This window comes from Pongo pygmaeus, chromosome 13, assembly GCF_028885625.2.
Source record: "Pongo pygmaeus isolate AG05252 chromosome 13, NHGRI_mPonPyg2-v2.0_pri, whole genome shotgun sequence".
In the NCBI taxonomy this organism is placed as follows: Eukaryota; Metazoa; Chordata; class Mammalia; order Primates; family Hominidae; genus Pongo; species Pongo pygmaeus.
This window is the reverse complement of record NC_072386.2, coordinates 16,383,804-16,410,214: the sequence shown is the minus strand read 5'-3', so window position 1 is coordinate 16,410,214 and position 26,411 is coordinate 16,383,804. Positions and strand designations below refer to the sequence as shown.

The 26,411-nt window shown below is 38.1% G+C and overlaps 2 pseudogenes; both read right to left on the bottom strand.

Moving 5' to 3' along the window:
• Positions 1–647: 647 nt before the first annotated feature.
• LOC129044424 (putative protein FAM220BP) lies at positions 648–5,985 on the bottom strand (annotated as a pseudogene).
• A 57-nt stretch (positions 5,986–6,042) lies between these two features.
• LOC129044306 (small integral membrane protein 10-like protein 2A) lies at positions 6,043–6,251 on the bottom strand (annotated as a pseudogene).
• Between the last annotated feature and the right edge of the window lie 20,160 nt (positions 6,252–26,411).

Genomic DNA, 26,411 nt, shown 5'->3' with positions numbered 1-26,411 from the left:
TCTTAATATTATTATAAAGTCTTGAGTTTTTCAAATATTTGATGTGTTTCAAAACATTCCAATTATTATTTTTATAGCTCAAATTATCCCATATTTGGCCAGTGAGAGCCTGTTCATGTTGGCGTCTTGACCCTTTACACGTGTGGCCAGTAGTCCTTGATGGCTCCTTGGCATCTGTTATAACAAGATGCTCCAGGCTCATCTGGTACATTTCCTGCCCCAGGTAGGGAACAAGCCATTTCTTTTAGATGGAAGTGACATTTAGAGTCCGCAATGCAGACAACAGGAGTGCTTGTTGCTTCTAGATTTTTGTTTCCTGGAATATTGAGTAGATAGAGGTAGAACATATGTATTGTTAATTAAAATTTTAATTTTGAGATACTCATAGATTCACAAACAATTTTAAGATATTATTTACACAGATCTGCATTCCATTTACTCAGTTTCTCCCAACAATAATATCTTGCAAAGCTATATTGCAATATCACAACCAGGATATTAGCATTGATGCAGTCAAGACGCATTGCCTTCACTGTAAAAGCCCCCTCAAGTTTTCCTTTTCTAGCTACACCCCCCTTCCCTCCTGCCCCCAGTCCCTCCTTCATCTCTGACAACCACTGAATCTATTCTCCATTTCTATAGTTTTGTCATGTCAAGAATGTTATATCAACAGAATTATGCATTCTGTAGCCTTTCGGCATTGGCTGTTTTGACTCTGTAATTCTCTGAAGATTTTCCAGGATGTTGTGCATATCAATAGTGTATTCCTTTTTATTGCTGAATAGTATTCTGTGCTATGGATGTACCACAGACTGTTTAATCATTCACGAACTGAAGGACATGTAGGTTGTTTCCAGTTGGGGCCACTACAAATAAACTTGCTCAAAACATTTACGTGCAGGTTTTTGTGTGAACCCAAGTCTTCATTTCTCTGGGAAAAATGCCCAAGGATGCAGTTGCTGAGTTGTGTGGCACTGCCAGTTTCAATTTTTTTTTAATTGCCAAGCTTTTTTCCAGAGTGGCTGTACCATTTTACATTCCCATTAACAGTAAATAAGGGAAAGAGTTTCCCTTCATCCTCACTAGCATTTGGAGTTGTCACTATTTTTTATTTAACCATTGTCATATGTGTATAGTAATAGCGCATCATAATTTTAATTTTAATTTTCATAATAGCAAATGATGTTAAATGTCCTTCCTTGACTTCTGTCTGTGCTTTTTGGTGAAATGCGTGTTCATATCATTTGCCCATTTTCTGTTTATTTTACTATTGAGTTTTGAGAGTTCTTATGTTATTTAGATACTAATCCTTTGTCTACTAAATGCTTTCAAAACATTTTGTCCTAGATGGTAGTTTGTTTTCTCATACTCTTAGCAAGGTCATTCACAGAACAAAATTTTTTTCTTTAATTTTGATAGCATCCGGTTTATCAATTTTTGCTTTTATTGATGATGTTTTTGTTGTAAAGTTTAAAATATTCTTTGCATGGCCCTAGGTCCTGAAGGGTTTTAATGTATTTTTCTAAAAGATTTGTAGTTTTACATTTAAGTCCGTGGTCTATTTTGAATTAATTCATGTATGGAGTGTTAGGTTCATGTCACCATTCAACTTTGCTCATGGATATGCAAATGCTCCAGCAATATTTGTTGAAAAAACTTTCTTTCCCCACACTGCATTACTTTTATGCTTTTTTCAATAACCTGTCAGTTATATTTATGTGGGTATGAGTTCTCTGTTCTGTTTAATTTGTCTGTGTATCTTTCACTCTACCAATACCACGTGCTGTTGATTACAATAGCTACACAATAAGTCTTGTAATGGGATAGATTGATTCTTCCAACTTGGTAATCCTTTTTCAAAAATGTTTTAGCTATTTTAGTTCTTTGCATCTCCATGACAATTTTAAAATAATCTTGTATTCATCTACAAAAAAATATTGCTGAATTTTTATACGAATTGTATATATGAGTTTGGGAAGTATTAACATCTTTGCTATTTTGAGTCTCCAAATTGAAGAACATGGTGTGTCTCGTCATTTGTTTAGATCTTTGATTTCTTTCATCAGAATTTCTAATGTTTAGCATTCAAATCTTATGAATGTTTTGTTAGAATTTGAAATGAGTATTTCCTTTTTTGAGCAATTATAAATGGTACTTATTGTATTTTTAATTTTTATATCCAAGTGTTCATCACTCAAAGCACACTTGACTTTTTTGTATGTTTATGTTGTATCCTGCAGCCTTGCTGAATTCACTTACTAGTTCTAGGAGTTGTTGATTTTGGTGGTTTCAAATAGATTTCTTTGGATTTTCCACATAGCCATCATGTTATCGGCAAAAGTGAGCAGTTTTATTTCTTCCTTTCCAATCAATATGCCTTTTTTTAAATGCTTTACTAAACTGACTGAAACTTCCAGTGCTATATTGAATTAGAGTAGTAAGAGCAGATATCTTTGCTTTATTCCCTTTCTTAGGAGAAAAACATACTTTCTTTGACCATTAAGTATAATGTTAAATGTTGGAGTTTTTGTAAAAGCTCTTTATCAAATTAAGGAAGTTCCTCTCTATTATTTTTCTCAGAGTTTTTTTTTTTTTTTTTTTTCCAGATGGAGTCTCATTCTGTCACCCAGGCTGGAGTGCAGTGGCTCAATCTCAGCTCAATGCAACCTCCACCTCCCAAGTGCAAGTGATTCTCATACCTCAGCCTCCCAAGTAGCTGGCATGCATCACCACACCTGGCTAATTTTTTTCTATTTTTAGTAGAGACAGGGTATCGCCACATTGGCCAGGCAGGTCTCAAACTCCTGGCCTCATGTGTTCTACCCACCTCACCTCCCAAAGTGCTCAGATTACAGGTGTGAGCCACCACACCTGGCGTTTCTCAGAGTTTTTATCATGCATTTTGTCAAATGATTTTTCTGCATCAATTGATATGATTATGTGATTCTCTTCTTCATCTTGTTAATATGGTAGGTTACATTGATTTTCAAATGTGGAACAAGCCTTGCTTTCCAGGAATAAACCCTACTTGCTCATAGCATATAATTCTTTTTACATATCGCTTAATTCTGTGTCTATATTTATGAGGGATATTGGTCTGTAGTTCCTGTTTTGTTTTGTTTTTTTTTAACTGTCTTTGTCTTTGGTATGAAGGTAATACTAGCTTTTAAAAATGAATTGAGAGAAGGAGAAGGTGGGATTTGGGGGGAAAGGTTGCAGACTTTTTGACTCAGGTCATTGTGGGCTTAGTCTCTATTGAGTGGCCGGGTTACTACAGGAAGCCACTCTCCATTCTTAGGAGCATTCTTGTCTATAAAAGGAGAAAGTTAAATGCCTCTAGAAAATCTTAGGTTTATTTTAGTGCTTAAAGTCTGTGGCTCCAAATTCAGATCCAGAACTCATTTGGCCTGGCCAGGGAGGGTCACGGAGTGCTTTCCTTACATCTCGTGTCTCTAGGCTCTGTAGACCTAGAGGTGTGGGATGTAAGAGCAGGCCCTTACCCACAGAATTTACATATAAATGGTGAAATAAGACAGCAAGTAAATAAATGTGATTATGCTGATAGTGGTAAAAATAAATAAATAAATAAAATCACTTGAAAAGTATCCCCTTGTATTTCTTTTTTCTGGAAGAGGACATATAGAATTGGTATTTATTATTCTTTAAGCTTTGGGCAGTATTTTCCAGTGAAACCATCTGAGCCTGGAGATCTTATGTGGGGCTCTTTGCATTATTTGTTTTATATTGATAAGTTGTGGTAGTTTATGCTTTTCAAGAAAGTGGTCTATTTCATTTAAGTTGACAAATGTATGTGTTTAGAGTTGTTTGTAGTATTCATTTATTATCCTTTCAACATCTACAAGGTCTTTAGTGATACCTTCTGTTTCATGCCTAATATTTATGATCTATAATTCTCTCCTTTTTGCTTTGTCACTCTTGCTAGATGTTTGTGAATTTTATAGATCTTTTTAAAGAACTAGCTGTTTGTTTCATTGGTTTTCTTTATTGTTTTTCAGTTTTAAATTTTATTGATTTCTGCTATTATAGTCATTATTTCCTCCCTTCTTATTTTGAGTGTTTTTTTTTTTTCTCTTATTTTCTATGTACTTCAAGTGGGAGCTTAAATTATTGGCTTGATAATTTTCTTATCATCTAATTTATGCATTTAGTTCTATGAATTTCTCTCTCAGCCCTGCTTTATACATGCCCACAAATGTTGATGTGTTGCATTTTCATTGTCATTCAGTTCATTGTATTTTTTAATAAGACATATTTATTAAGCTAAAGAACAAATTTTATTTTTCATTTTCCCCAAACACTAAAATAGCACATGGCATAGTAATTCAGCACACAGCATAAACTGATATATGCAATCACTAATCCCAAAAATGGTTAAGTCTCACTTTGGGAGTCTTTAAAATCTTATGCTCTTAAATGACCTTTATCAAAGTTATCAACAGACAACAAAAGGAGTCATCTGGAAAAATTTTAGGGTACAAGATACTGCAATTCCTAGAATGTGGGAAAATTTTTATGTGGGAAATAACTTGATTTGCTTCTCTGTAACTGAGCTACTTTTTTCTCTAGCTCATTTTTAAGGTAACACTGCTAGGGTTCCGAGTTTGAGAAGGGATCTTCTAAAGGTAAGCTTAATATTGCAACTTTCACCACAAGGCCTCTGTCCAAATTGTATTTCAAGTGGAAGGAAAGCTGTGTGAGAAGTGAAATAGAATTTTGCTGCAGACCAAAATCATTCTACAAAATGTAGAAATGATAATAGCTTACCATGAATTCAGCAAGATTTAACGCCAAGTACAGCGGTGTAGACCTCACAAGTATCCACTTCCACTGGGTGATCAGAAAAGCCGAAGGGACACACAGGATTTGGGACAGTGGCTTTTTAGACAGTGTTGGGTGTTGAAGACAGAACTTCGTGGTAAATCCGTATGTTCTAATCTGATATTTATACAGGCTATGATGGTCTCCTGAAATGTTTCCCAATTCTTTATATGTCTTTTAAAGCACAATTTAACACATGCTAAAAAATTTCCTTCGGCATCAACCAGCTTTGAATTTAAAACTCAACTAAGTCTGCCAGATCGTACAAACCACACCAGGAACCTAAGGGCTGGATAGTTTGCATCCAGACTTAATGCGAAAGAAATCATTCTAAGACAACTCTTAAAATTAATCTACTTACATTGTTCTGCTTGTACTTTAAACTATGGCATAATGAATTTGCTAATTCAAAATGTTGCAGCGCCAGTAACCCCAGTGTTATCTGCAGACCACGTGAGGTGCTTTTAAACATTTTCTTGAATTCTATTGTTTGCTTTGAAAACATGGGGTTTAAACGGTCAAGGAAAATGCGTTTCGTCTTATCATTCAGGAGCACTTCAGGACACGCGTGCAGTGTTGCAGACAGGATGGAATGCAGGCAAGAGGGTTCCAACTCAGAGCCCAGACCACTGGGAAAAGCACTTGTTGGGTCATCCTGAAAACTTCCCATTTCCGGCAGTTTTTGATGGCATGGCAGTCGTGACACCCGAGGCTCTCCTTTGTGGCCGTGGGTGGCCCTGGGCCCTCCTCCCAGCCAGTCCCCCCCGCAGAGCTTCAACACCACTGCAGGACACCCGAGCAAAATACTCTGTTGGAGCAGGGAACAAACCCACGGCTGCGCTCAGAGTGGCTGCTGAGGCTGGATTTCTTCTTACTGATTCTTTCACATATGGAAGAACTGGGCCGCCACCGGAAAGCAAGAGGCCAGCCCCACTCGGATCCTTTCTCATTTCCAGTGATAATGCCTCACTCTGAATTTCCATCATCAACCGCAGGCTTATTCATCCAGGAGGGTGCATCTGCAGGCCAAGGGCCCTCCGTCCGCATTCTTTTCTTAAGGCTGTATGATAGTTTGTCCGAGTCACCTCCTCCGGCCCACTGCACTTGTGCCAGGCAGGTACCGAGGGGCCCTCTCCTGTCCCTCATGCTTCGTGTCCTTGGATGCGGTGGGCCTGAGGTCACGCCTTCGTCAGTCCGGGAGGGCCTTCAATGGATCTCAGTATGAACCTGTAGGCGGACGTTGAGCATCATGGAAGCCGCGATGTAGAGGTAGGGGAAGTTGATGCGCAGCCGCCAGGCCAGATGGAAGAAGACAGCAGCTTGCGAGTCAGCCCCTTGCAGAAGACCCCACAGGGGCGGGCGGCGGCCGAGCCCTACAGCCGGACAGCCAGGCCCGACAGATCCGCCGCCATACAGAGGCCCGCGCTCCCACCGCCCGCCCGCCGTCTCCGCGCCGCGTCGCTGCGGCCTCTGGCCTTCGCTCGGCGGGCTCAGGGAGCGAGGGAGGCGCCTGCTGGACCGGCGGGCGGGCGGGCTGCGGGAGCGGAGTCCAGGCGTCATGCTCAGAGAAGCGCCTCCGCGAGCCGCCGCCTGGTTCATACCCTCTTATTTTTAATGCATTTCTGGTTTTTGAAAAATTTTATACAAAAAACATTCAACAAACAACAGTCAAAATGATTGTGATTGTATCCAGCCTCTATCATTTTACATTCTGTGTGATTTTAAGGAATAGTCTTAAGCACCCTGAGTTTCATTTCCTTCATCCTTAAAGGGGATTATATCTACTTCATTGGGTGTATGAGAATTGATATCCTATTATGTATAAAATGCTGAAAACAATTCCCGGCACTGAACAAAATTTGCAAGCTAATATATCATCGTCATCATCAACAATAACAAAAAATAATAGCAACATAATATACTATTATAGCTCATTACACCATGTCCCCATTTTGTGTGTTGCCTATTATATTCATCAAAATAGAATTATGAAGTTATTTTAAGTCATTATTTGTGCTTCTGATTATTTCTTGGAATATTAAAAAACAATTTGGGGGATTGTCTTAGTCCATTTCTGCTGCCAAAACGAAATACCACAGACCCGGCAATTTATAAACAATAGAAATTGATATCTCATGGTTCTAAAGGCTGGGACGTCCAAGATCAAGGTACCAACAGGACTGATGTCTGGTGAGGGCTGTTCTCTCTTTCCAAGATGGTGCCTTGTTGCTCCATCCTCCAGAGGAGCGTAACAGTGTCCTCACATGGTGGAAAGGGTGGAACGGGACAAACTCACCCTTTCAAGTCTTTTTATAAAGGCCCAAAACCCATCCATGAGGGCTCCACCCTCATGACTTAATCACTCCCTGAAGGCCCAACTTCTTAATTCTATCACATTGGCAATTACATTTTAGTACTTGAATTTGGGGGATCAACGGGTATAAAACACTTTAAGAATATTGAAGCCTCTAGCCAAGCTGCACTCCACAACAAGTGAATCACCAATAGTAAAAGAAAAAAGGATAATTTTATTGCTATATTTTTACAACAACAGATTTGTAAATTAAAATGTTACCTCGCCAATTTGATAGGCATAAAGTGTTACAAAATGTTCTCATTTCAACATGAAGTTGCAAGTAATTTCATATATTCCTCATTTTGTATTTCTGTGCGTTCTTTCTTTAGCCATTGATTTATAAATTGTCCATGTAATAATTTAACCTTGTATTTCTCATGTATTTTTAAATATTTTTCTAGTTTGTCTATTTTTTAATTATGCTGTGCTATGCATGGAGAATTTCTAATTATTTTAATTTAATCCACTTAATTTTTCTTTTTTTTTTTTAAATTTGAGAGAGTCACTCTGTTTCCCAGGCTGGAGTGCAGTGGCACCATCTCAGCTCACTGCAACCTCTGCCTCCCAGGTTCAAGTGATTCTCCTGCCTCAGCCTCAAGAGTAGCTGGGATTACAGATGTGCACCACCACGCCTGGTTAATTTTTGTATTTTTAGTGGAGACCTGGTTTCACCATGTTGATCAGGCTGATCTCGAACTCCTGGCCTCAAGTGATCCGCCTGACTCAGCCTCCCAAAGTGCTGGGATTATAGGCGTGAGCCACCACTCCCGGCCTCTTTCTTTTCTTTTTTGATTTGCTTAAGAAATCCTAAGACCTCTCAAAAAACATGAAATTTCTATTATAACATAATTAATTGTCCAGCTGTTTAGAACTTATTTTGTTTGTGTGTAAAAATTGTCAAACAACTTTATAGCCTCCAAATAATTACCTAGTTTCCACAACACTGTTCAGTAAATTATTCTAAATTTTCCACCAAATTTATAGCATCAAATTATCAGGTACTTTATTTTTCTTTATAATATAATGATTTTCTTTTCTCTGTGTTCTATTTCTTTGATTTATCAGGTTATTTCTATGCTCGTAACTTAATTATTTATCTTTCTTATTACTACATGAAATACATTGCATATACAAAAGTTCATGAATGAACTTTTCATCTTTTTGTGATGAACTTTTCCAACATCACTTATTGATGATTCTTTCCTATTTATTACTCTAAATGGCTTTCAGAATATCTTTTTTATAGCATATTTGTTCCTTGATTACAATTCTATCAATAAATTGAATTTGTAACATTTAGCAGCTTTTGAATACTTAATCTTTTTTTCCATCACCCTCATATTTTTTCTAGGATTTTAAAGTTTTCTTTATGTCATTTCCTAAGTTCATGGGTTCTTTTATCTGGTTTATATGTATTTCTCTCTGTTTCTAAAACATCATAGTTGCATTGCTATTTGGGTAGAATCCTTCCTCTGAATATTCCCTAATCATTAGCATGAACACTTCTTCCCTACTTCTTTGTTCCTCAGTTATGGGAGTGCCTGTTGTGCTTTGATCTTTGAAGGAGCATTTTATTTATTTTTATGTTATTTTTTATTGTTTTTTATTTTTTTGAGACGGAGTCTTGCTCTATTGCCCAGGCTGGAGTTCAGTGGCTCAATCTCGGCTCACTGCAGCTTCCGCCTTCTGGGTTCAAGCAATTCTCCTGCCTTAGTCTCCCGAGTAGCTGGGATTACAGGTGTGTGCCGCCACGCTTGGCTAATTTTTGTATTTTTAGTAGAGACGGGGTTTCAACCATGTTGGCCAGGCTGGTCTCGAACTCCTGGCGTCAAGTGATCCACCTGCCTCGGCCTCCCAAAGTGCTAAGATTACAGACGTGAGCCACCACTCCCGGCCTGAAGGAGCATTTTAAATTTCAGTGAAGGTCTCTGAATTGGGGAGAATGAAAACACACAGAGATTTGGGATGAAAGTGGGCATGATGGGGAAGCAGAGGGGCTTTCCCCTAGTGTGTGTCTCTTCTCTGTGGAGAGCGATGAAAACAAGAGGGACATGAGGGGTGGGAACTGGAAGACTCTTCACTGCTAGATTTGCCACAAATGGCTGCAGAAACTTTCCTCGTTATCCCCAAATTTCAGTTTTTTCATTTGTAAATGTTAATGCTGGGAACAGATCATCTCTTAGGTTCCATTTAGAGCCCATAGAGCCCAATGGTGAAGGGCCTGGTCCCAGGAGTCATGCTGAGCAGAGGCTGATCCTGTGCTGAGCAGATGCTGATACTGTGCCTTTCAGGTTACTCCAGGTGGGTCAGTGGGAAAACTTCACTTCATTGACAGGGCCTTAATTGTTGGGACCTTGTCAGACACCCCTTTGCAGACAGTGTCACTGAGACTGCAGCTGCGATGATAATCACAGCTGGTGTGGGGAGGTCTGTTCCAGGATCCTTCCCTATATCTGGGGACCTTCTCTGTCATTCCCCTCCAGGCCCCTGCTCTCAAAGGCTCCGTGTGTGTGAGGAGGCGGCTGCAGAACAGCAGAGTTCCCTTTGGTAAGAGCCTCACCTTTCCAATTCTCTATGCGTGAGGAATGCACAAAACAGGGACGTGTTCCAGTGAGTTATAACAGTGTATTAGGTTACTGTTATTTTGTGGTTGTTGAGGATCATGATGGTATATTAGCTAACATGTCTTAGCCAGACACGCTTTTTGGCATTTTATGTATATGGTACTGTATCAATTCTCACACATGTATTACGGTAGCTGTAATTATAGTCCCCCTCTTAAAGATAAAGAAAATGAAATTCTGATTCATAATATTGCTTGAAGTCCACAGTGGGTAAGTAACAGAGCCTGGTTATAATCCTAGTGAATTTGAGTAGTTTTAAATAAACACCTTATTAGGGAAGTTTCTTTCTGGCATCCATGGTTTCTGATGTCGTGGGAATTGTCCTCATATAAGGAATAGAGCATTTCTGTCTGGTTTTTTCGAGTTTTCGGAAATCTGGTCATGGTGTATCTGGACATGGATTCATTTGGACATGACCTCTTAGTGGTTATCTTATCTCCTTGAATTTATGTATTTCACCATGTTTGTGATGTTTTTTTGCCATTATTTGTTCAAAAATGTTTTCAGTCCTGTACTTTTTTTTTTTTTTGAGACGGAGTTTTCCTCTGTTGCCCAGGTTGGAGTGCAGTGCCATGATCTCGGCTCACTGCAACCTCCGCCTCCCGGGATCAAGTGATTCTCCTGCCTCAGCCTCCCAAGTAGCTGGGATTACAGGCACCTGCCACCATGCCTGGCTAATTTTTGTATTTTAGTAGAGACGGGGTTTCACCATGTTGGCCAGGCTGGTCTCAAACTCCTGACCTCAAGCGATCCACCTGCCTCGGCCTCCCAAAGTGCTGGGATTACAGGCATGAGCCACCGCACCCGGCAGGTACTCCTTTCTTTTCTCCATCTGGGAGCCAATCATTTGAAAGTTAGACCTTTTGTTATTTTCCCACAGGTCTCTGAGGCTGTATTCACTTTTCTCCATTGTGTTTTGTCTCCTCTATTCTAACAGGACAATTTCTATTAAACTTGTCTTCAAGATCCCTGATCTTTTCTCTGTCATCTCCATTCTCTTGAATCTGTCCAGTGCAATTTATTTCTATTATTTTTTTCACTTCTAAAATTTTCATTTAGTTTTTACTGGTATCTTTCATTTCTTTGCCATGAATTCGTATTTTCTCCTTGTTCCAAGTATGCCTGTAATTGCTTGTTGGAGCACTGCTGTGATAGCTGCTTTAAAATCCTGATCACATAATACCAACATCTGTCTCATCTCAATGTTGGTGCCTAAAGATTGTATTTTCTTGTGCAAGTTTATTGTTTTATAGTCCTTGGTATAATGAATAGCTTTGGAGTGTATCCTGAATGTGCTGAGTATTATTATACATCATGAGACTGGATACTCTTCACACCTGTTATTTCAACAGAGAGTCCTCAGACAACAACAGAGAGTGCTTAGGTTCATAATACAGCTCAGTGCGCTTTTTGGGCTGTGGTTCAGCTCTCCCTTGATCTTTAAATGCTTTGCAGTGATGCTCACGCTTTCCCCACTTGCCTGCTTCCCAGAGCCTCATCTCACACCTGCGTGAGTTCAGACCAGTGCTAAATTCTCACACATTCTGCTTTGTTGTTTCTGGTCCCTTTCAGGCACGGACCGCTCAGATTTCCGCCCAGAAATTCACACACACATCGTGGAATTGTCCTCGGTTTTCAGGAGTCAGCTCAAATATTACCCACTCAGAGAGGTTTTCCTCGGGCCCTTGTCTAAAGTTGATTCTTCTAGTCCTTTCCATTGCTTCATATAATATTTTCATATTTATCCCAACTTTTTTCTATGTTTCCTTACTTGTTAGTAGTCTATCTTTTCACTCCCCCCTAATAAAATACTAACTACGTAGAGACAGGGATTTTTTAAACTAATTATTCAGGACCTAACACAATGCTGGACAAATACGCACATATTTCAAGAAGTTTGTACAATATCTGCACTACAGCAACTGCTCTGTATACATTACCTTGTCCAGCACAGTTTTTCTAATGCTAAGTATACAATTTAAAATTTTCATTCTAACTTTATTTTCTCAGAAGAAAATTTATTCATATTAACTAAATATTTAAAATCACTCTCGATGGATATATAATATTCTATTATAACTAATATTCTACTGATATAATGAGAAAGCCCTTGAACCACAGATTTATTGAGCAAATATTTAATAGGCTTTGAATCTAGCTGGGACTATTTTGGGTAATTAAAGAGACATATAAGACTCCTTTCTTTGCTGGGTGCAGTGGCTCATGACTGTAATCCCAGCACTTTGGGAGGCCGAGGCAGGCGGATCACTTGAGGTCAGGAGTTTGAGACCAGCCTAGCCAACATGGTGAAACCCCGTCTCTACTAAAAAGACAAAAAAATTAGCTGGGTGTGGTGGCGAGCACTTATAATCCCAGCTACTGTGGAGGCTGAGGCACAAGAATCGCTTGAACCCAGGAAGAGGAGGTTGCAGTGAGCAACTGCCCTCCAGCCTGGGCAATGGAGGGAAACTTTCTCTCAAAAAAAAAAAAAAAGAAAGAAAGAAAAGAAAAGACTCCTTTCTTCAAATAGCTTACATTCTAGTTGAGGGAAGGAGTTAATAAGTAAACAAATTAATAAATAGATTAACAAAATAATCCAGTGCATAACAATTGATGTGGGAAATTAGAGTAAGGATATGGAGAGTGACTAGGGAGGTGGATTATTGGGTACTTGAGACAAAGATGAGTTTCAGGAGAGAAAAATCAGACATGTCAGAAGTCCAGGAAAGGACCTTTCAGAAACTAGTCTCTGAGCAGCACATCTTCTTTTGTTCAAGAGAGGGCAGGAAGCACAGTGTCGCTAGAGTGCAGGAGCAGAACAGAGGAAGGAGAGGGGTGGCGCGACCAGGCTTTGTTGTGGTCAAGGAATCTCTTGTATTCTAATTGAAACTGGAAGCCCTTGGTGACATTTGATGCATGTCACTGTACTTCATTTTTATTGCTGTGTAGTATTCTGTTGTATGAATATCCCAATATGCATATACCTGTTCTAGATTTGATAGGCATTTGATAATTCTGGGGTTTGGGCTATTGTGAATATCTCTACTGTGAACATTATTGTTCATGACTCTTGGACATTAGTATCCACTTCCTTTCAGTGTATGCCTAAGAGTGATTTGCTAGGTCATAAGATGTGCACGTATGTGTGTATATTTGTGTGTGGGTTTATCTTTAGCAGGAACTGCCAGAATATTTTATAAGGGACTCAAAAAATTTATCCTTTTACCAACAATGTGAGACAGTTCCAGTTGATCCAAATTCTTGCCAAACTCAGTATTTTAGGCGTTTTAAATTTGAGACATTATGGTAGGTGTATAGTGGCATTATTGTTTTATTTACATTTATCAGGTGACTAATGATGTTGAGGACTTTTTTATATGATTAGTGTGCATGCAGATATCCTCTTTTGTGAAATAGATTTTCAAGTATTTTGTGTATTTTTATTTGGGTATCTGTCTTTTTAAATTGATTTCTAGGAGTTCTTTATATATTTTGGATATTAGTATCATGGAATATATGTATTACGCATATCGTCTCTCCGTTTCTGGATTCCTTTTATAAAAGATAATTATAGTAAAATCTGCATTCTGTGAAAAGTAAGTTCGTAATGTACACTCCAGTGTGTTTTGATATTTACATCCATTCAAAATATAGACAAGTTCCATTACTACAGAAATTTCCTTTGTGTCCCTGTCAGTCACCATGCAAAAAAATTATACTGCTGTTGCGATTTCTATGACCGTGTATTTGTTCGGCTGTTCTTGAACTTTATATATAAATGAAGTCATACACGGTATGTACTTGAGTATGTCTGGCTTATTTTATTCAGCATAGTATTTCTGGTAGTCAGTCATGCTATTGCATGTATCACAATGTGTTTGTTTTTTTTTGGTCACCTGCATGTAAAGTAAATGTATTCTTTTGTTGGTGAGTAGGATTCCATTTTAGGAATATGCCACAGTCACTTTATTCATTATCCCTTGAAGAATTTATGGTTTATTACCAGTTTTGCTTATTACTAAGAGCAACTATCAATATTCTAGTACAAGAATTTTTATGATTTTTTTCACTTTGCTGTGAGGAATTACCTAAAGTGGAATTGCTCTATTATGAATTAAGTGTGTGTTAAAGAAACGGTGAAAAGTTTTCTAAGTGGCTGTGTGACCCTCCTCCAGGCAGAACTTTAGAGTTCCAGTTGTTCCACGTCATCTCCAGTGTGCTGGGTTCTCAGGCCTTCATCTCAGCCTTTCTAGTGGGTGTGTGGTGCTTTTTCATTGCACTGGGGACTCTGACTGCATTTTTTGCTGTTTGACTCCTGACAGCTTTTCAGCTTCACCCTTCCCTCTTCCCCCTGTGCCCTACATGTGGGCAGACAATAAATGCTGCTACTCCTTTCCTTTGGTGCCCACAGAAAGAAGATTCAGCCCATGCAAGTCCTTGCCCTCATGTGAGGCCTCTCACCCCAGACCACCCCTAACCACAGTAAAATCCCGGGGCAGTCTCTTTTTCTTGCTCCTTCAAGTCATTTTGGATCTGCTGGAGAGGCCTGCCCTGGGCTCCCCAGAGAATTCAGTTATGTCGGCAATGAACATTTTCGTATCTCCTGGTGTGTGTGGCATCGTCGGTCTCAACATCTGGGCCAAAGTTTGAGTGGAGGTCCTTCCTGCTTTTTTGGGGTTATGATGGCACTCACTGTTGTTTAATATGTTTCCCTGATGATTGGTACAATTGGGCACTTTTCCATACACTTCCATTCCTGTGTGAGGGTCTGTTCAAGCCATTTTCCCATTTATTTGGGTTTCCTGTCTTTTTTAAATTTAAAAATATTTGTTAATTCAGTCAAAATAACAATAAATCACATTTACAAAAATTACCTTTTTTAATGAAAAAAACTGTATTTCCCAAAACAGAAATTCCCATAACAGAAGTTGTGTTATTTTACATTCTTACACATCTCCTAAATGTCTGTTCCAATGGAAAATAGCTGACTTCTCATATCTACTTCTGCATTCATTATTATTATTATTAATATTTGAGACAGAGGAGTATCACCCTTCACCCAGGCAGTGCCTCCTCGGTTCACTGCAACACCTGCCTCCCGGGTTCAAGTGATTCTCGTGCCTCAGCCTCCTGAGTAGCTGGGATTACAGGCATGGGCCACTGTGCCCAGCTAAGTTTTTATATTTTGTAGAGTTGGGGTTTCACCATGTTGGCCAGGCTGGTCTCGAACTCCTGGCCTCAAAGTGATATACCCACTTCAGCCTCCCAAAGTGCTGTGATTACAGGCATGAGCCACTGCGCCTGGCCTACTATGTTTTGATATGTTGTTTTGATAGAGGTATATGAAGAAAATCTCACTTCACATAGATCTTTAGTGGGAAAATGGAGTTTAATAGACTTTCCTGAGGATTTTCCTCTTGGATGCCAGACTAAACTCAACAAGAGATAGTTTTTGAAAGTTAGTTGCAATGTGGAATCTGAAATCTTGTCAGTGAACTTTCTGTATACTTGTACATTCATATCCATTGATTATTTTGCACTTTGGCTCTATTTTCCTTGACAAATTTGAAAATATTTTATTACTGAACTATGCAGAATTTTCAAATATTGACATTTCATACACTATCCATAAATCACATTCATTCATTTCACCACCGATCTCCTTAGAAACATTAAGTAATCAGAACTTTTGAAGCTCACCTTCTGAATATTTAATGATTCCAAGGTTTTCCAAAGTTCTAATTTTTGCTTGAAAACATGAATTCTGTTACTGGCAACAGTAATCGACTTGCATTCTTCATTTTCAAGACAGCTTCTGCTAACTATTCTAGTCTGAAAAATCAGTTTGTCCACCCATCATTCTTTCAAGCCAAATGCTGTTCCATGCAGCTGGTCCTGCCCAGCCTCCCGAGCGCTGTGCCTTGAGACAACCATCATGCTACAACACGGAGCAGCAATGCTTTGTGGACTCCATGCATTTCAGCACTCAGAATACTAAAGAGGCATTTTGTATAGGGGCAGGATGAAGAAGATTAATTAAAGTTATCAATATTTAGTGCCTCGTTTTCAGGACATTCTTTTTTTTTTTTTGAGATGGAGTCTCGCTCTGTCACCCAGGCTGGAGTGCAGTGGCGCGATCTTGGCTCACTGCAACCTCCGCCTCCCAGGTTCAAGCAATTCTCTGCCTCAGCCACCCCAGCAGTTGGGATTACAGGTGTCCACCACCACGCCCGGCTAATTTTTGTATTTTTAGTAGAGATGGGGTTTCACCATCTTGTCCAGGCTGGTCTTGAACTCCTGACCTCATGATCCACCCGCCTCAGCCTCCCAAAGTGCTAAGATTACAGGCGTGAGCCACCGTGCCCGGCCGTCCAGGACATTCTTAAGGGAATTTGCCTTTTTTTCTTTTAACCCCCAGTGTGTGGCAGGGAAGAATGCTACCACTACCCATTTGCTGCTGGTGCCCCTGCCTTGATCTGTGCCCTGGAGCCAGCCATTTTCTGTCATGGCTTTTGCACCCACAGTGCAAATATAAACAAAGTTGTTCCAGAAGAACCATGAGATTCAATAAAGTTATTCAACTCTGAATATTTATCACCACTTACATTTGTTGCTGAGCATTCACATTAAAAAACATCCTTTGAAGAGTAGTGGGTGCTGATACAAGTCCAGCCAGGTCTGTAGATTTGCTCATTTGTTCGGTGAAAGTCAAATTTTATAAACAAGATACCAGCTCAAACCATATGTTTGCAGTTGAATCTTTAACTCGATGAGTCAGAGTAACATCAGAAGTGGCACTGCCCTGATTTTTCCTGATGTTTCACCCAGTGGGTATGCAGCAGTGTCAGCTATTCAAGAGAAACTGTCCACATTAAATATGTGCAGTTCCTTGTGTATCAATTGTAACTCAATCATGCTGTGAAAAATAAATTTTAAGAAGAGTTTTTACTGTTTCTGCTTCTGTGTGAGCTTCTCCAGCCAAAGCACTATGATAATTTACCCTGTAAGAGACTTCAGTGACTTTCATTTCAAGTTAGAAAAACTGGAAAAATTTTTCACTTTTGAAGAGCTCATAGTACATACATTTAAAATATTCCATTTTTGTCTTTAAATACTGAATGATTAGTCTCAAATGTTACCTGACTTTTTTAAGTGATAATTTATTTTTTGATTCTTGATACAAATTATTTAACAAATATCAGGCCGGGCACAGTGGCTCGTGCCTGTAATCCCAGCACTTTGGAAGGCCGAGGTGGGCGGATCACCTGAGGATGGGAGTTCGAGACCAGCCTGACCAATATGGAGAAACCTCATCTCTACTAAAAATACAAAAAAAATTAGCCAGGCATGGTGGCACAAGTCCGTAATCCCAGCTACTCGGGAGGCTGAGGCAGGAGAATCGCTTGAACCCAGGAGGCAGAGGTTGTGGTGAGCCGAGATCATGCCATTGCACTCCAGCTTGGGCAACAAGAGCAAAACTCCATCTAAAAAAAAAAAAAAATATATATATATTTATATATATATCTCTCTCTCTCTATATATAGATATATATAGAGATATATATAGATACATGTATAGATATATATAGATATAGATATATATAGATATGTAGATATATATAGATATATATAGATATATAGATGTATATAGATATATATAGATATATAGATATATAGATATTGATATAGATATACATAGATATATATATCAGTATTGCAGCTACAGTGTATTCTGTATCTCTGTTACTTGCATTTTTATTTTCTTCTTTTAAAATTTATTTTATTTTATGTTTTTAGAGATGAGGTCTGTCTATGTTACCAAGCTGGTCTTGAACTCCTGGGGTCAAGTAATCCTCCCACTTTGGCCTCCCAAAGTGCTGAGATTACAGATGTGAGCCACCACACCTGGCCCATTTTTATTTTCTTCATGGTGCTTTTGCCTTTAGATGAACAGAAGATTTTTAAACTTTCATAAAGTCCTATTTATAATTTTTGAGCAGTTAGTGCTCTTTTAATGTTATAAAGCTATTTCCCTCCTACCTTTTAGAAGTGCTTAAATTATGTTGGGCCTAAAGCTACCTCTTTTTGTATTTTAAATTTGAATCAAAAGGTCTCTCCATACATAGTGAACTGGAACAGATTGTAACCTACTCTTGTGCCAAAGGCTGCCAGCTGTTCAAACTATATTCAAATAAGGCAGATGCCAAACTGTAACCAGTCCAATTCTGTATCTCTCTTTTGTTTTCTGTAGATCACTTTCTTTATTCTGTCCATAAATCCTCTCCCACCATGCAGCAGCAAGGGAGTCGGTTCAGGGGCTGCCTGATTTGCAAATCATTCTTTGCACAGTTAAATTCTGTTCAAATTAATTTGCCTGAAGTTTTTCTTCCAACAAAGCTTAAAAGATGTATGTTTTATGCTTAAGTCTCTAATCAATCTCTAATTTTAAGTATGGTATGAAGCAGTAGTTCAGGTCCATTTCTTTCTGTAAGTTGATTCAGTTTCCCCAGAAAAATTATTGATAAGAATCTTATTTCCCCCATTCAATTGCCTTACTACTTTTGACAAAAAACAGCCAACTATGTATGTCTAAGTCTGTGGATTCTCTCTTCTGTCCCATTTTTCCATTTGTCGGCTTTGCATGAGCAGACAACTTTCACACTGTTGGGATTACTGAAGCTATCCTAAGTTTTTGAATCTTTATATAAATGTTAGGACCGATGTTTTAATTTGTTCAAAAATGCGTGTTGGGATTTTGATGAGAAATTACATTGAATCTATAGATCGACCTTGTGCAAATTGAAATTTTAACGATATCCAGTACCTGATCTTTGTAAATAGTGTATCCTTCCATTGATTTGTTGTTGTTGTTATTTTTTGAGACAGTTTCACTCTTATCCCTCAGACTGGAGTGCAATGGCGTGATCTTGGCTCACTGCAACCTCTGCCTCCCCGGTTCACATGATTCTCCTGCCTCAGCCTCTGGAGTATCTGAGATTACAGGCGCCCGCCACCATGTCCGCCTAATTTTTGTATTTTTAGTAGAGACGGGGTTTCACCATGTTGGCCAGACTGGTCTCGAACTCCTGACCTCAAGTGATCCACCTGCCTCGGCCTCCCAAATTACTGGGATTACAGGCGTGAGCCACCGCACCCAGCCATTTTGTGATCTTTATCTGAGAAACGTTTTGCAGTTTTCAGTGTATGTGTTTTGCATGTTATTTGTTAAATGTATTCCTAAGTGTTTTATACTTTCAATACTATTTATTTCATTTTGCAAATGGATGTTGCTCTTTTTTTTTTTTGAGACGGAGTCCTGCTCTGTCGCCCAGGCTGGAGTGCAGTGGCGCAATCTCGGCTCACTGCAAGCTCCGCTTCCCGGGTTCCCGCCATTCTCCTGCCTCAGCCTCCCAAGCAGCCGGGACTAAGGCGCCCGCCACCACGCCTGGCTAATTTTTTGTATTTTTAGTAGAGACGGGGTTTCACCGTGTTAGCCAGGACGGTCTCGCTCTCCTGACCTTGTGATCCACCCGCCTCAGCCTCCCAAAGTGCTGGGATTACAGGCTTGAGTCACCGCGCCCTGCTGGGTGTTGCTCTTTAATAAAACACAATCGATTTTATATGCAGAACTTTTATACTCCAAACTTGTTTAATTCATTCACTAGTTCATGTAGATCTTTGTAGATTTCTTTGTTTTTCATATACACAGTCAAGCTATCTGCAAATGAAGATGGTCTTCTTACTTTCCAAACTATCTTAGTATTTTATTTCATCTTTTTTCCTCATTGCACTGGCTAGGAGCTCCAATACAATGTGGAACAGAAGTATTGGGAATAGAAATCCTCCTCCTGTTCCCAATTTTAGGAAGGACATGTACAATAATCATTATTAATTATAATATTAGCTGCGCTGTGTTTCTTTGCAGACTTTTAAAAATCATATTGGGGAAATGTATTTGCTTGAAAGTTTATTATTAATGCATATTGAATCTCATCAAATGTTTCTTTGTACAACAGTTTAGATGATCATGTACTTTTTCTCCTTTATTCTATAAATGTGATTAATTCTTTGGATTTATTTTTAAATACTAAAGCAACATTGCATTCCTGGGATAAATCCCCCTTGGTCATGATATACCTTTATATATCTTTTACCTTTTGCACATGTTTATGTCTTTGATGGTGATGATGGTTTCTGGATGTATACTTACCCAAAGTCATCAGGATGTATATGTTAAATATATACTGCTTTTTATATGTCAATTATGCCTCAATAAAGTGGCTTAAATATTTTTTCTTTTTTTTTGAGATGGAGTATCACTCTGTTGCGAGGCTGGAGTGCAATGGTACGATCTCAGTGTACTGCAACCTCTGCCTCCCAGGTTCAAGTGATTCTCCTGCCTCAGCCTCCCGAGTAGCTGGTACAACAGGCACACACCACCACACTCAGCTAATTTTTGTGTTTTTAGTAGAGATGGGGTTTCACCACGTTGGCCAGGATGGTCTTGATTTCTTGACCTCATGATCTACCCGCCTTGGCCTCCCAAAGTGCTGGGATTACAGGCATGAGCCACCATGCCCAGCCAAATTTTTTTAATTAAAAAAACCCACGTGAAATATCTTATGTGAGCACAACAGTATTATAATAAATTAGAAATCATTATATTATACCTTTATATATCTCCATATTTATTTTCTCTGTACTTATACCTTTTATAGATCTCTATATTTAGAGATTATACCTTTTACATATTTATTTATTTATTTATTTTATTATTCTTCTTATTATTTTTTTGAGACAGAGTCTCGCACTGTCACCCAGGCTGGAGTGTGGTGGTGCGATCTCAGCTCACTGCAACCACCACCTCCCGGGTTCAAGCCATTCTCCTGCCTCAGCCTCCCAAGTAGCTGGGACTACAGGTGTGCACCACCATGCCCAGCTAATTTTTGTACGTTTAGTAGAGACAGAGTTTCACAATGTTGGCCAAGATGGTCTCGATCTCTTGACCTCGTGATCTGCCCGCCTCAGCCTCCCAAAGTGCTGGGATTACAGGCATGAGCCACTGGCGCCCGGCCCTTCTATATTTATTTTAAACATTTTATATATCTCTATATTTATTTTCATATATTTTATTATATATGATATCTCTACATTTTCATACATTTTATTATGTATGATATCACTATATTTATTTCCATATATTTTATCAAAAATTTTTTCATCTCTTGTTCTTGAAGAATATTGGTCTCTGTATTTACATTGTGTAATGTATTGGTACCAAAGTTACACTGGTCACTTAAGTTAGAAAGTATTCATTCTTTATTTCTAAAAATACTTTTACAAAATTGATATTTCTTTCTTAAATGCTTCAAGAATTCACTAGTGAATTCACTATTGTCTTGAAGTTTTCTTTTTGGAAAGGTTTTTCATTATGAACTCTCTTTATCATATATAGAGCTACTTAGCTTTCTCTTCTATGTCAGGTTAATGAATTGTGGCTTTCAAGAAATTTATTTAATTGGTTATTTAATATATTGGCATAAAGTTACTCATAATATCTTATTATAATTTTTAATATCTCTGGGAATTGCACTTATGCCCCGTTTTATTCCTGGTATTAATAATTTGTGCTTTATTTTTAGGGATTTATTCATTTTAATTTCTTTTTAAATGTTCAAATTTTGGTTTTAATTTTCTCTATTGAGTTTTTTCCTATTTTATTGACTTATTTTCCTTTCTTTACTAGTGCATTACTTCTATTTATTTTTAGTTTATTTCTACTTTTTCTAGCTTCTTAAGTGAATCATTAAGTTTAATAATTTATTGTTTAAGCATTTTTCATTCAGTACTTCCTTAGATAGATCTCATATTTTTTGGCATTTGTTTTCATAATTGTTTAGTTCAATAAGTTTCCTGATGTCCACTGTAATTTCTTCTAGCAACCATGGATTATTTAGAAGTGTGTAATTTAATTGTAATGTTTGGTGATTTTTCTCAGTACCTGATTTCTAACTTATTTATTTATTTATTTATTTATCTGTATATTATTTTTGAAACAGAGTCTTGCTCTGTCACCCAGGCTGGAGTGCAGTGGCACGACCTCGGCTCACTGCAACCCCCACCTCCTGGGTTCAAGCAATTCTCCTGCCTTAACCTCCTGAGTAGCTGGGATTACAAGTGCCTGCCACCACACCCAGCTAATTTTTGTATTTTTAGTAGAGATGGGATTTCGCCATGATGGCCAGGCTTGTCTCAACACCTGACCTCAAGTGATGCACCTGCCTTGGCTTCCCAAAGTACTGTGATTACAAGTGTGAGTGACCACACCTGGCCCTGATTTCTAATTTATTATAATACTATTGTGCTCACATAAGATATTTCACATGGGTTTTTGTAATTAAAATTTAAGCCACTTTATTGAGGAATCATTTACATAAAAAAAGCAATACATATTTAATGTATACATCCTGATGAGTTTGGATAAGTATACATCCAGAAACCATCATCACCCTCAAAAACATAAACATATCCATCACCTTCCAAATTTCCTCCCACCTCCTTTATTCTTATTTGTTTTTGTATGGCTTTAATATTTTAAAGTATATTGAAATTTATTTTTATTTCCCAGAACTCCGCCATTTTCACTCTGCCATTTTGTGGTGTAGTACTCTGTAAATAGTTGAATCAATTTGACTTGTTCAGATCTTTTACATTCTTACAGTTTTTTTAGTATGTCATTAATTACTGAGATAATGGCATTGAAACATCCAACTATGATGTGTGTTGATAGAGTTTTTTATTTAGTTCTGACAGATATTGCTCATCGCATTTTGAAGCTGTTACAGATAAATGCACACCTAGAACTGCTGTGACTTTTTGATGAATTGACAGTTTTATCATTAGGAAGTAGTCTCTTTCTCTGGCATTTCCGGTTTCTTCAAGTGTATTTTATTTGAAATGAATATAGTCACATAAGCTTTATTATGTTTAGTGTTGTGCATATCTGTGTCTATCTATTCGAATTGTATATGTTTTAGTATATATGTAGGTCTTGCTTTATAATGTCTGTATTTTATTTAGTTTATTTACATATAGTATAATTACTAATATAGTTTATTTTAAATCTATCATCTTACTATTCGTTTTCTCTTTGCTCCATCTGATCATGTCCCAGCAATTCATGTCTACTCATGTCTTTTGCTTTGTTTTTATTTTTTGGTAAGATTTTCTTCACTGTTTTTAAAAGCATATAGACACACACACACACACACACACACACACACACACACACCTGATGTTAACCAATTATCTATGAACAGGTTACTAATATTTTTCAGATTTATTATATGCATTTTGACTTACGTTATTTTCATCATGCAAAAGTTCTTTAGGTCAATTTTTAACAATCCTTTTCTTATTTTATATGAACTTTTTATCTTGGAAACATTACCCTTGACACTAGTTAACAAGTAATGTTCACATATTTTCTTCTAACCGTCTCTTGCATAATTCCAGATAACTACATAAAGAGCTTTCTGATTTTTAAACACACGAAATTGTTGGCCAGGTGCAGTGGCTCACACCTGTAATCCTGGCACTTTGGGAGGCTGAGATGGGTGAATCGCCTGAGGTGAGGAGTTCGAGACCAGCCTGGCTCTCATGGTGAAACCTCTCTCTACTAAAAATACAAAAATTAGCTGGATGTGGTGGCACATGACTGTAATCCCAGCTACTTGGGAGGCGGAGGCAGAAGAATTGCTTGAACTGAGGAGGCAGAGGTTGCAGTGAGCTGAGATCATACCACTGCACTCCAGCCTGGACAACAGAGCAAGACTTTGTCTCAAAAAAAAATAATAAAAATAAATAAATAAATACATGAAATTGTATTGTTTCATTTATTGATACACTCTGTGTACTCAACCCATAATTAATGGGTTGCTCTAGTCTTTTGCTACTACAGAAAATGAAGGAATATTCATTCATTGCAGTGAAAAGTTTATTACAGTGAATAACTTTTTAAATAAAAATTTTACACATATGCAAGTATACTTAGAGGATAAATTTGTGAATATGAAACAGCTGACTGAAATGGTAAGAGAAAATGTACCTTTTGTAGGAAATGTTATCAAAGTACCTTTTACCCAACGACTCTACCAACAGAAATGAATAACTACCTTTTTTTAAGAAATCAGTCTTATTATGTTGCCCATACATTTTTTAATTAAAATTTTAATCTTAGTCATTCTAATTGTCAAAGAAATGGAATTGAAGTTTTGATTTGCATTTATCCCATTATAAATATGTATGAAAATATGTTCATCTAAGAGTCATTGTATTTTCTTTTTCTGTGAACTGTAGCCTCATACCCTTTGCACATTGTTTTCTATTGGGTTTTTGTTTTATATCTTGATCATTTTTAGAACGCAAAAATATCAAAATTCGCCCTTTGTATCTGGTAAGAGTTGCAGATTTTCCATTTTTCTCTTACCATTTATCATTTGAATTTGTTCATTGTGTTTCTTCTACTTAGGAATGAAATTCACTAATGAATATTCTAGTGCCAGAACATTTCAGCTAATTAACAGAGGAGAAATAGTATGATTAGAAAATCACTACTTTGTAACTCTAATGAGCACTATGTCTAGGCAACGAACATGAATGGATACCAAGTATTTAACAGGTTGATGAGGAACCTATATAACGGATGACTCAGGCTGATAATACTTGGACCCAATAATCAATTTTGATATCACTAAACAGACATTGTGCTTTGTTTTGATGCAAAAGGAAGTACACGGTACTATAGTGAAATATTCTCAATAAAACAAAAATGAAATATATCAAATCTGTAGATACAGTTGAAAGTTCTGCAAAATATAGAGGATGGAGATACAAGTAAAGTGAAACCATGAGGAAACCGTCTGTCAAATCCAGATTATGAAAAATTTGGTAGGCCAGGCACAATGGTTCATCTCTGTAATCCCAGCAGTTTAGGAAGCTAAGGCAGGAGGATTGCTGGAGGCAGGAGTTCAAGACCAGCTTGGGCAACATAGTGAGACCCTCTCTCTACATAAAATTTAAAATCTAGCCAGATGTGGTTGCTGACACCTGTAGTCCCAGCTACTTAGGAGGCTGAGGAGGGAGGATCACTTGAGGTTACAGTGAGCTGTGATCACACCACTGTACTCCAGTCTGGGTGACACAGCAAAACCCTGTTCTAAAAAATGAAAAACTAAAAAAGAGAAAAAAGGAAAAATCTATAGTAATAGTGGCATGATCTCTTCAATTTTTAAACATAATAACAAAAAAAGATGGGGGGGCAGCCCTCTCAGAGGAATAAGTAGCAGATTTATTGTTTCACCATCAACAATTGTCAAAGGGGAAGAAAATAAACAACTGTGTCCAGGTTTTGAAAAACAGACAGTACAGAATACATTTCCTTTTATTTATTTATTTTCTTTCTTTCCTTTATGTATTTATTGGAGACAGAATCTTGCCCTTTGGCCCAGGCTGGAGTGCAGTGGCTCCATCACAGCTCACTGTAGCCTTGACCTTGCAGGTCCGAACAATCTTCCCACCTCAGCCTCCTGAGTAGCTGGGACTACAGGCACATGCCACCACATGTGGCTAATTTTTTGTAGAGACAGAATCTCACTATGTTGGCCAGGCTGAATGACTATAATTCTCAAGTGAAGGGAACAGAGCCATGAGCCAGGAAATGAAGCCCAAACGTAGAGCAGAGATCTTGCTGGGTGATGAAACCTATGAGATGTTGGGGCTTTTGAAGTGGCTGAATTTTATGTGGAAAGTCACCAGAGGGGAAAGAGTGGGGCAGGGAAGGAGCCCCAGGATTGCATGCAGGTCATGTGATGTCCTGGTTGTACACTAAGCTGCACTTGCACAAGGACACAAGGCAGGACCCTGAGAGCCCAGAGAGGATAAATAAGGGGCTGGAGCAAAAGGGAGAGGGGCACTTGGGGGCTGAATGGAGAATTCTAGATTGCACTGCTCCCAGATAGAGTTCAAGCAGCCAGAACAGAGACCATGCATGACTCTTTCTTTATATTTCCCATTGTTATGGTGTTTGTTCTTGTGTATAGTGTGAGAAACTAATCCGACTTTTTCAAATGGCTATGCCATTGGAAAAATAAATGGCTGCATCATTTGCTTAAAAAATCCCCTTTTTTAGCCCAATGATTTGAGATATGAACTTTTTATGATTTACTAATTTTCCATAATATTTGGATTTTATTTGTGTGCTTGATTTTAGTTCTATCTCATTCATCTATTTGTATAGTCGTGGGCCATTATTATTGTTTTAATTACCCAGTCTTTGCAGTTGGTTTAATATGTGGTGATGTTAATCCCCCTCATTTCTCTTGATAGTATTTTTCTACCCTTGTGATTATTTTTCCATATGAACTTCAATATCAACTTGTCTAGATCCAAAAACCCAACCAAAAAAACCTACTGTTGTTATCTCAGTTGGGATTGCATTGACTTCATATGCTAAATTACCGGAGAACTGACATACTGATGATATTGAGGCATTCTATCCAAATGTCTCTGTATCTGTTCAAGACACTTTTATGT